The 10,464-nt window shown below is 47.4% G+C and overlaps 1 long non-coding RNA gene across 1 annotated transcript; it reads left to right on the top strand.

Moving 5' to 3' along the window:
• The first annotated feature begins 1,087 nt into the window (after positions 1–1,087).
• On the top strand, positions 1,088–3,423 carry LOC135384079 (uncharacterized). Its single transcript, XR_010420234.1, has 3 exons — positions 1,088–1,143; positions 2,058–2,085; positions 3,338–3,423. It is a non-coding gene; the product is annotated as an uncharacterized LOC135384079 (long non-coding RNA).
• Positions 3,424–10,464: the final 7,041 nt, after the last annotated feature.

Genomic DNA, 10,464 nt, shown 5'->3' with positions numbered 1-10,464 from the left:
ACACTGTTACATATTTTTCGCTGTTTGTTAGCTGTCACGTGATTGCATGCCTAGAACACGTAACGTATCACTTTGTTCCGGCTATTCTGAGTTTCTCTTACTTTCGTATGGTGCCTAAGGCCATAAGTCGAAAGAAGAAAATTTATCCCAACTTTTAAAAAGAACATAATGATGTGACGTGGAGCACGAAAGCAACATTAAAGGGGGTGATCAAAGGTGTGATATTTTCGCGGATTACGTCAAAGGATGTTGATGGAGAGTATTATTTAGCAGCAGAAATATTATGAACCTTTTCCAAGGTTAACATCATGCTACTGCAGCATCTTAAGCTTGCCGATAGGCGCGCTTCTGCCTCACCGGTGACAAGATACGAGGTTAGGATGACCTCCCAATAGTCGGAATGGTGGGAGGGGAAATGACAACGCGTGGCATTAATATTACACGACCATTGAAGAACAACATTGACCTCAAAATCTCAAAATATGGATGCTGGTGGGTTCTACAAATTATCAAAATATGTCCTGGAGAGTGGACGAGAGCTGTCATTTTGTTGCTGTCCTCGGCCGTTTCGCCACATTCAAGTACAAACAAAATCGCTGTCGATGTTTTTAATTTTTAAGTGTCAAGATATCACCTTGCCTTCTATCTTGTCACTGATGAGACACTGCGGAAATTCACCACAAACTTCACCAGCTGCGTCAGAACGGGACTCCGATGAACGACACAACTGACTTTTTTTTTTTCTAGCCGAAGACATGAAGACCGACAGCTGTGTCCTCATACTTTCTGCTCTTCTCATAATGCTCCAGCTCCAGCTAGTACTGTGAGTTAACCGTGTGAATTTGAAAAAGTAGTATTGTTATTTAGTATGCTGATGAATCCTTAAGAGATAACGAGCTTCACCAGTGAAGATGTCTGCGAAGTTATTTTTAAACTCGTCAGAACAAAGTGCCGCAGCATCAATAACTAAGAGAACAACGTTTTTACGGTACAAGTCACGAACTTTGCCTGTCGTACGCTCGCTAATCTGAAGAATTATTTCTCATTTGAACAACCTTGCAGCTCACGGCCAATGGAGTACAAGGTGCCTGAATCCCTCTATCGGCATGAACGTGCGGTTAAACCGAAAGGTACAGGAGACAGGTACGTGTTCATTCATCACGAACGCGACACTAGTTTCCACCTCAAGGACTGTCTTAAAACAGTTGGGAATGCTTGGGTACCGTTAACCAACCTGTATCGAGGAAGTATTAGAGCAAAGTACCTCAACATTGAACTCGAAGTAAGGTACATGAACTAAGGTACATCAAGTAAGGTACATCATATACGATAAAGAAGTAAGGTACATGAAGTAAGGTACGCCTCACGCTTCCTCGAGCATAGTGAGCCTACTGTACCGCGCATCTAAGAAACTACAATATCCGCACTAAAATGCCTATACCAGAAACTTCGTCGTTTAGTGGTGGAAGTAAAGAGACTCGTGCCAGACACCTAGTGAATACACTAGCTCTACAAACGCGTCACCGAAATTTGTCAAGAGCCTACATGTGTCCTGCCATTAACAAGCGGAAAGGTGTGACGCGAAAGGAGGTCGGATGTGTACCAAGATAATATTGCTGTAGTATTGCTCGGAGAGTTTATCTATCGAAATTTAATTGATGGAAAGTCACTTCATTACGACTTATGAAGCAAACGTTTCTCTCTTTACGTGCACGCTACGTAGGTACACGTTCTTTATAAATAGATAAGTTCCCAATGTGCCGGGAAAGAAGTCCAGGTAACTCGTATTGCCCTCGTGATTTGTATATGGAGCACACACAAGGGCGTATATGTTTATTTGAAGGGGGGGGGGGGGAAACAGAGGACTAAGACACATGGTTCAACGTTTCTACTTGACTGTTCATGCGACTCGACGGTACAAGATAGTAGTTTTTGTGTCTAGTTGAGCTCGCGGAAGGTATAGTTGCTTCAAAATGATAACATCTAAGTATCACGTGCAAGGTCACAATGCTTCATCGCAATCTTCTCCCATGTGCTTATTTTTTTTTCTTTTTCAGCCTTGGAAGAGTTTCAGGTGTTGCGGATGTAAGTAGTACAGCGTTGCTCATTCTTTCGCGCATACACTTCTTGCTGTTTTCCCGCTCAGCACGTAACTTAAGCACTGCAAGATTCATCACAAAATCAGTTTCTTTCTCTTGCATTTCATTATGAGCTACCCTCAATTTACTTCGTAATTACAGTTGGCTTGGTACGTAAAGCATCACATCATTTCGTATATACTTCCAGTAAATCATTATTTCATTCCCCACATCACAATCAGTAATGATATAGAGTATCGGCTCTGGCGAAGTAGTTCCCCATTCACCATCATTAATAAAGTTGTTGTTGTTGCTGTGGTTGTACTTTCATTAAGTCCTGTAACTTACACTCTCATACTTACGCCGGCTTTATGCTGAGGAGACTGCTACAAAATTGGAATGTGAAATAATTTAGCTTCCCATAATCAAGAAGGATGATGAAAATGTGTACAACAGATTGAGCCTTCGTTGAATTTTACACCCAGCTAAGAGAACTGAAACAGGAGGCTGCAGCAATACAAGCGGGTTCTACACGTATACACTTTGCTATTGTACGCCTCACCGTCCATTAGCGTGACGTATTCATTACAAGAGTAGAAGCACAGCCATGCCTTATGCGGCCGCTGGCCTTCGAAATGACCCATCACTGGCCGCACGTACCGAGTACTCCTTCGTAACTACTGCCTAGGTTGTGAAGAAATGAGGACGCCATTCAGAAGTCCTCCCTTAGTTTAAAGGGTATTTGACTTTCCCGAGCGAGACAGACTGACCGTTAACGTTTGAGTCTTGCATTTCAGTTTTTCTTCCTTTTTGTATGATGTCATTTGTCAAAGAAACTCTACACAAATGTAACTTATTTATTTCCATGTAAAATAGTTAAGAGCGTCTCAGAAAACTTTTGTGCAAGAGTACTGCATCGCTACGGTGTGGCCACAGCATGGCCAAGTAGATACAAGCATACCATGATTAACCTTTTTGAGAACGCTTCTGCGCTTGCTCTGTGACCCTAACGGCGCCGAAGAAGGTTCCCTACATATTCAATAGATGACGCCAATGTGGCGCCGGCTGTCTTTTGGCGCCACTGTTAGCTACTGTTGCTTCGCGCAATTAACACAAAATAAAAAGTGTACATGAAGTTACCTCACCCAACACGGACCAGGCAAATATATGAACCCAAACAAGTGCATGGAATCGTTACTGAAGCAACGCCAGTAAATATATGATGTTCCGAATAACAGTATCACCTTGTTACATTTCAGGGCGTCATGAATGGCATCAAAGCCGTCATGGACATGGTCAGTGGATAGTCTGGATGATCTTGTCTTCTTCTGCTGGGTATTTTCGGAATACATAGTGGCCAAAACTGCGAAAGTGTCAAAAATATAAATAAGAAAGCGAAAAATAAAAACGTTGTCCCTGTGACACCAATGTTTGTGTTTATATACTTATTCGTTCCCTTCACGGAGAGATCCTACAGCTTTATGTCATGTACCAACCTGGCCAGCTTTTACGAATGCGGAACATTGTTCACCACTGTGAAATTTGGTGAGCACCGATATTTGAGGCAGACAGAAATAGAGGTCCTCGCAAAAAAATCGATTTTATTCCTGTTTTTTCTTTTTTTTTAGGGGGACACTTTTCTTTGCAGCAGAACACGTACCTTACCCTTGCCCTAAAGCAGGGGTTCCGAACTCATTCGTGTCCGCGGGCCGCACCGAGTCATGGAGGAACTACGCGGGCCGAATACCCCCACGGGTTAAGGGTACCCTGTTTATGATATATAGGGTGTTACACCTAAAGTGATAAAAAATGCTAAGCCGCGACGTACTCGGCGTAGGATTGTGGGACCTGCCGCAATTACCTTCTGGAATCTTTTGCCGACATATAGGAAGGCATTGGACAATTTTCAATTCACGGACATTTATATTTTCAATCGAACTTTGAAAACTGCCACGCGAACCTCACTTTTTTTTTAAGAAACAGAAATAGTCATCCACGGACAACCGCAGACCGAACAAAAACTATGCACACTATAGCAACAGAAAAAGACGGCAAAATTTCCAAGCATGCTGCTTTAGCCCCGCCTGCTTCATTATCGCAACAAGGCGCGCGCGGAAGGTGCGTCTAGAGGAAAAAGTGTTCCCGCCTCCTGTATTACCTTTATTTCCCCCGCTTTGACCTTGATGCTGGTGACGACCGTCTTATCACAAAGAAAGGAAAACAAATGACGGCGGGGACACTTCCTAATCTAGCCGCGCATTTCGGGCGCGCGACGACAAAGCTGGCAACAATAAAACAGGCACGGCTCGCGACTTGGAGCCACGAGCTATTATTATTAGACGTATGTTGTACCGAACACGGACAGGTTTCCCTCCGACAACGTACATATATCCGCATATAAACGACGAGAATTGGCCCAGGGTGATACTTTCGTTCAACGTAGGAATAAAACAAAGCCACACTAACTTCAGCGAACTTGTTCGTATCGACGCATACTTTGCATATACTGCAGGTCAATCAGTTCCATTTGTAACTCATCAGGAACGTTGTCCCAAATGCAGAAAACGGCGAGCCTAAAAGATCCGTTTCAAATCTCCTGAACTCGAATAATCTTTGCTCTAATTCGCTCGGGAGATCACCAAGCCTAGCTGCGATTGAATCTGTCCGTTTCTTGTGGCATTGAAGGCACCAAGTATTGCAAATCGGCCATCTGGGGTGTGCTTAGAAATTTTGTTAGGAATGTACTAATGATATCAATCAAATAAAAATCAGACCATGGGGCAGCTGGGCAGGTTTATAGAGTCATCAGCGAAGACGACGAAGGTAACAGTGGTGGTGTTGGAACTGCTTGCTGCATAGTCGACGGCCCGCGCTCAAGCGGGCAACGGCATGACTCGCGTTAAAGGCTGAAAGTTCGACGTTCCCTGTCTGTCTCACTGTTCGTCGTCTTCGCTCTTGTCAAGCGCCAACCGGCCCCGTTCGTCTCTTGTTTAGAGAGTCATCGGCTGTTACAGGTCAATGGCAACAGTTTGCTATCGCTAACCAACGCAAGCTAAACTACACGAGTACATATATTTATTTATTTTTAATTCCATGTTTAGCGCCGCGAAGCAACTGTGGCTTACACGAGTACAGATCCCAATCATAACGCCACGAGCGTTCATGAAGCTCGGGCCGAATACTTTTGTTTTTTGCTCAGTTGCCACGCGGCCCGGCTTCGGCACCCCTGCGCTATAGATTACTAACGGCGAATTCATCTGGTCGTTTGAGTGCAGGCCAATGTAGTACGCAGGTTTAGGACCCGTGCAGGAAAACTGCGCCAGTGCTGCTTACACCGATCCGCCCAGCAGATCATGCTAGATAGTGCCAGTGTTGATCAAAAACACATGAAACTGATGTACAAGATGGAGTCCCGGCCGCAGGACAACCACTTTATAAACCACTTTGAACATAAAAGACATGGCAATGCCAGAATCCATATTCACAACCCACATTCATACCATCCGAGCTCGAGTCCACCGTCGTCCGAGTAGCGCGAAACAGTGTCCACGACGTATAGCTCTCCACCTTCGGACACTTCGCCCGTGGACAAGAAAATCTGGCGAACGCCTCAGCATAAAGCGAGGTGTAACTGCTGCTACTGCTTAAGCTGTCTGAACTCGACGAACTTGACTCATCCACAGCATCCAACAGCTGTAGTAAGTCTGTCGGTTCCATGGCGGCCATGTTGGGCGAGTGTAAACCATGGAAAAGGGGTGAGAAGGAGCGGAAAGCGGAACTTGAGAGCTCGTGGTCGGGTCCACAACGCCGATATTCGCGGTGTGGTCTAACCTGCACGGATTCAATGCTCGCGAGCGACCAGCGGCACATGTTGCCCTGAAACACGCAGCAGAACATGCATGCTCGAGCCAGTGCAACTTTTTTCTGCACGAAAACGACCACCTGAATTCGCTATAAGTACAGGCCAGTAGGCCCATCGTAGCGCACTAGTGGGGGTGGGTGCTGCGAAAATCCCTGCCTGTCTTCAACATGATATAAGTGATGCAGCCCACCGGCGACCTTCACGCTGGCGCTAGCGCTGGTGCGCCAGAGTACAGTGATTTTTAATGCGTTAGCATTGAGTGTGTTCAGTAGGCGCCCCTGAGCGCGTGTGTTTCCGACTCCACTGACTTAATGCGACACAAGCGCCCCTCGCGCACACGAGAGTGTGGGACTCCGTGCCGCTTTTCGAGCTCCCGTTTCAGATGAGTGCATGGAAGCAGACGACAAACGCCAAGTTGCTAGAGATTTTCCGTGACGTACTTCTTGTTTCGCGTCGGCTGACGATCTTCGAAGTGTGGGCTCGAAAGCAAAATACGGAGTTGTTATGTTGCCAAATGCTCCCATTTGGGGACACTAATATTTCTACAATTGTTATCATGCCCTGTTATTAGTGGATCACCTCCACACGGACATCAGCGGTTATTCGCGGGAAATGGGGTCCTTTAATGCAGACATCTTCACGCCATGCAGCCATCTTCACAGTAAACAGCTCCTTCACTGAGCTTCCCTCACAGGCTTTTAGACAAATGTTGGCACAGTTCCATTTGAAGTCGGACCAGGGCGCACGACGCACACTGCGATAGTTCTGATGTTGCCCGCCTGAGCGATCACCACCACTTATTTCGCGGGCAAGACGCGTTTTTCATGAATACGCGTCAGTTAGCCTTCATCCTCCTGTCACTTATTATCCCGTCATGACTATCTCGTTGCCCACAGTACCATGACCCTTGCTTAGCGACAAGGTACCCATTGCAAACACGAAACCGTCCAAACGGATTACTTAGGGGAAACAGATGACTTACTGACAAAAATGACATTCAAAGTGTGCTACATGCCTTGCGCTCGTTTGGAGTATCCGGTCGGCTCTTCATCTGGCTCCAAGACTTCCTTACGGACCGAACTGTCGCTGTCCGTACGTCCCAAGGCCAAAGCCCTCAGCATCCTGTTCCCCAAGGAGTCCCCCAAGGAAGCATTCTCAGCCCGACACTGTTTAACGTGGTGATGGCCGGCCTACAATCAGTAATTCCTCGCAAAGTGTCGTTCTCCGTGTATGCAGATGACGTCGCCCTTTGGACAGTAGGAAAATCACGCCCGGCTCTCCAGCGCCGCCTGCAGCTCGCTTTAAACAATATCCATACGTACCTGACGCACCTCGGGATGGACCTTTCACCCGAAAAGTGTGTCGAGCTCCCTTTCACGCGTAAAGCTATGGCCAATTTCCCACTTTGGCTTGGCTCAAAGAAGCTAGAACCAGTACGCTTTCACCGCTTCCTTGGCGTGGTAATCGACTCGGACTTGCGCTGGGCTCGGCACATTAAACACCTTGAAACTAAAGTGCAGCGATGGCTCCCCGCAATCCAACATCTTTCTGGCCCAGGATGGGGCTGTGATCAGCGTTCCCTGCTCGCGGTTCACGCGGCATTGGTGAGGGCAACTGTGCTTTACAGCCTTCCTATTCTGCACAGGATATCAACAACTTCATTAAATACGCTTCTGGTCCCTGTTTGCTCGAAGCCTTCGTCGATGCCTCGGAGTTCCCAGAATGGCTGAAACACGACAAGTACTGGCTGAAGCTGGTGAGCTCCCGCTTGAAGTTCTCCGTGAACGGGAAACGGCTCGGCACTACCTCCGTTTGCGTGCTCACATTCCCCGCCACCCGCTACTCAGGAAAATTCGATACCGCCCTGGAAGCGACTTCTATCGAGTAGCGCAGAGGACACGCCAGACTCTCACTGGCTTCATAACTAAGGACACTATACCGCCGGAAGCCCCCTGGTCTCTCCCGGTACCGCCCACGTTTGTACGCCTCCCAAACCTTCTGCAAAGAAGAGATCAGGTCCCCCCTCAAGTCCTCCGAGCCCATTTTCATGCTCTGGTAGACGAGAAGTTTTCTACGTTTACGGCAGCATATACTGATGGCGCATCCCGAAACAACAAGTCCGCCTCAGCCTTCGTCATTCCATCCGAAGGCGTCGTGCACGGAAGACGCCTTTCACATCCAACCTCCTCCACAGCTGCGGAACTCTATGCCATCCTTTTCTTTCTACAACACATCGCTGATTTTCCACCCCGGGAATGGGCAGTCTTTACAGACTCCAAATCTGCACTTCAAGCAATTGAAACTTCCGGCATACGAGGCCCATCCGCACCCCTAGTCACCGACGTGTTAATGGCTTACCACACTATCTACGCCGCAGGCCACAGGCTAGTTCTCCAGTGGGTTCCAGCCCATTGTGGTGTCGTGGGGAACGAGCAGGCCGACAGCGCCGCAGAAGCAGCACTCTCGTCTCGGAACCGGACCCGTATTGTTCTGCTCAGAGGAGACCGCCGTTCAATTCTGCGACGTCTAGTGACACCCCTGGCTTCCCGCCAACGGACAACCGACATTCTTCCCCCCTCTATGTTGAACAGAGTTGATCCCATGCTCGCTTTCCGCATGCCACGAAACACATCTCGTCAGGATGCTGCATTAATCCACCGCATGCGCCTCGATGTGGCCTTTACAGCTCAGTGGCGTTACCGCTTGAGACAAATTGATTCTCCCACCTGTTGCCACTGTGGTGCTCTTGAGGATCTGGAGCACATTCTTCTTCATTGCCCTCACTACGAACCTTCCCGAATGACACTCTCCGAGTCTCTTCGTCAGCTGGACTCTCGCCCTTTCTCCCTACCGAAATTGCTTGGTCCCTGGCCCAATCCAGCCCAGCAACGCTCTGCGCTCAAAGCTCTTCTGACATTTCTGGACACCATCGGACTTCGATCGTTATTGTAAAGGGGCTCGTTATTTTATTCCCCCCATTCCACCAAGCACTGGGGTAGAGTATCGCCTGTTGCGATGAAACTCCCCACTCTCCAAGGCCGAAAATAAAGTTGTTGTTGTTTGACATTCAAATAACTCGGGGTAATGATGAAATGGTTGCTACTCTTTCCTTGCTGGGTTCTTTCTCACAGCACGCTGATCTCTCTGTATTTCACAAACGCTCATAGGCGCCGACTGCAGGGGGGGGGGGGGGGCGCGGGGGCCCTTGACCCCCCGGAACATGGACTAGGGGGGGCGCTGCCTCCCCCGGGAAGTCCCGCTATGAGACTGACACCAACCTTCGGGGCTCGGCGCGCCCGGGTCAAAAGAGCGAAGAGGCACCAACCCAGAAATACATCTTGCAATTTGTAAAATATGTATCCGCCCACCATACCCATTATCACAGTAGGTGGTGAGGCGAAGAAACACAGAGGATGACACAACACATAGCATGAATTTCGCCCAAAGCAATCAGATCAATGAAACGAAGCAGTCGAAAAGGTACCAGCAGCTGCCAGTGAGGTGTAACGGTAGGATCTTCGGAACGCATATTCGTTGGGAGCGGGTTCAATTTCCGCTGCTCCATTTCATTGACCATATTCATTTTATTGCGCGCATTTCGGGTCAAACATCGAGGATCCAATACATTTTGTTCTTTTTGCACTCAGTTTTCAAAGGCATAATGCCTTCAGTTCTGCACATGTTCACTGTTTACATTCTCTGTTTTTTTTCTTTTGTTCTGTTTTTTCTGTTCCACTTTCCTCTTATTTCTATACCAGTTCTGCATACATCATAGGATCCCGCCAGAGTGTGTGATTCTTCAGCTTTAATTTTGTGTTCTTCATTTTTCTTTTCCTTTTCTTTCCTTCTTTTTGTTTTCTTATTATCTTTGCCTTTCACTTTTTTTAATAACAAGCCGACATCCATCTGGCTTACCTTTCCCTTCTTTCTTTTTTCTTAATTAACATATCCCCCCACCCCACCCCACCCCCCGCCAGAGTACTTACTTCGCGGTGCGCCCTTGCCCCCTGCGGGAAAATGAAAACTCTCCGCCTCTGCAAACGCTGAACGTAATCCGTCAACAATAACAGAGTTACTGCGTCTGTGAAATTGTGCTGCAACACAACCAAGTGCAGCCTGTGGGGTACTATAGCTTCGGGATCGGCGCACCACTTGTCGCAACGTATATGGTGATGCGGCTAGCTATTGCAGCGAATGGGAACAAGTGCAGGGAGGGTCTCTAACGTGCCCTTCTTCGGTTGAGCTACACAATGTTGCTTCTAAATTATTCAAAACTAGTGCGCCTCGTTGGAAAAAAATACGAAATGCTCTTCGGGACATTTGCATACAAGCAACCTTTACTGTTCTCAGAGTTAACAAACAGGGAATATGGGTACATCAGTACTTTAAAAAAAGCTAATGTGCCGCGGTGAATACGAGATCACCTTTTTCACTACTTTGTGATATATCCCTATCGTTGTTTTTATCTTTGTGGGCGTAAAGGGTGTTGGTTCCGTAATAAGATAGGGGACTGTTTCTAATCGC

Source organism: Ornithodoros turicata, chromosome 2 (assembly GCF_037126465.1).
Source record: "Ornithodoros turicata isolate Travis chromosome 2, ASM3712646v1, whole genome shotgun sequence".
Taxonomy (NCBI): Eukaryota; Metazoa; Arthropoda; class Arachnida; order Ixodida; family Argasidae; genus Ornithodoros; species Ornithodoros turicata.
The sequence above is the reverse complement of the archived record's forward strand: the minus strand, read 5'-3'. Positions and strand labels throughout refer to the sequence as shown.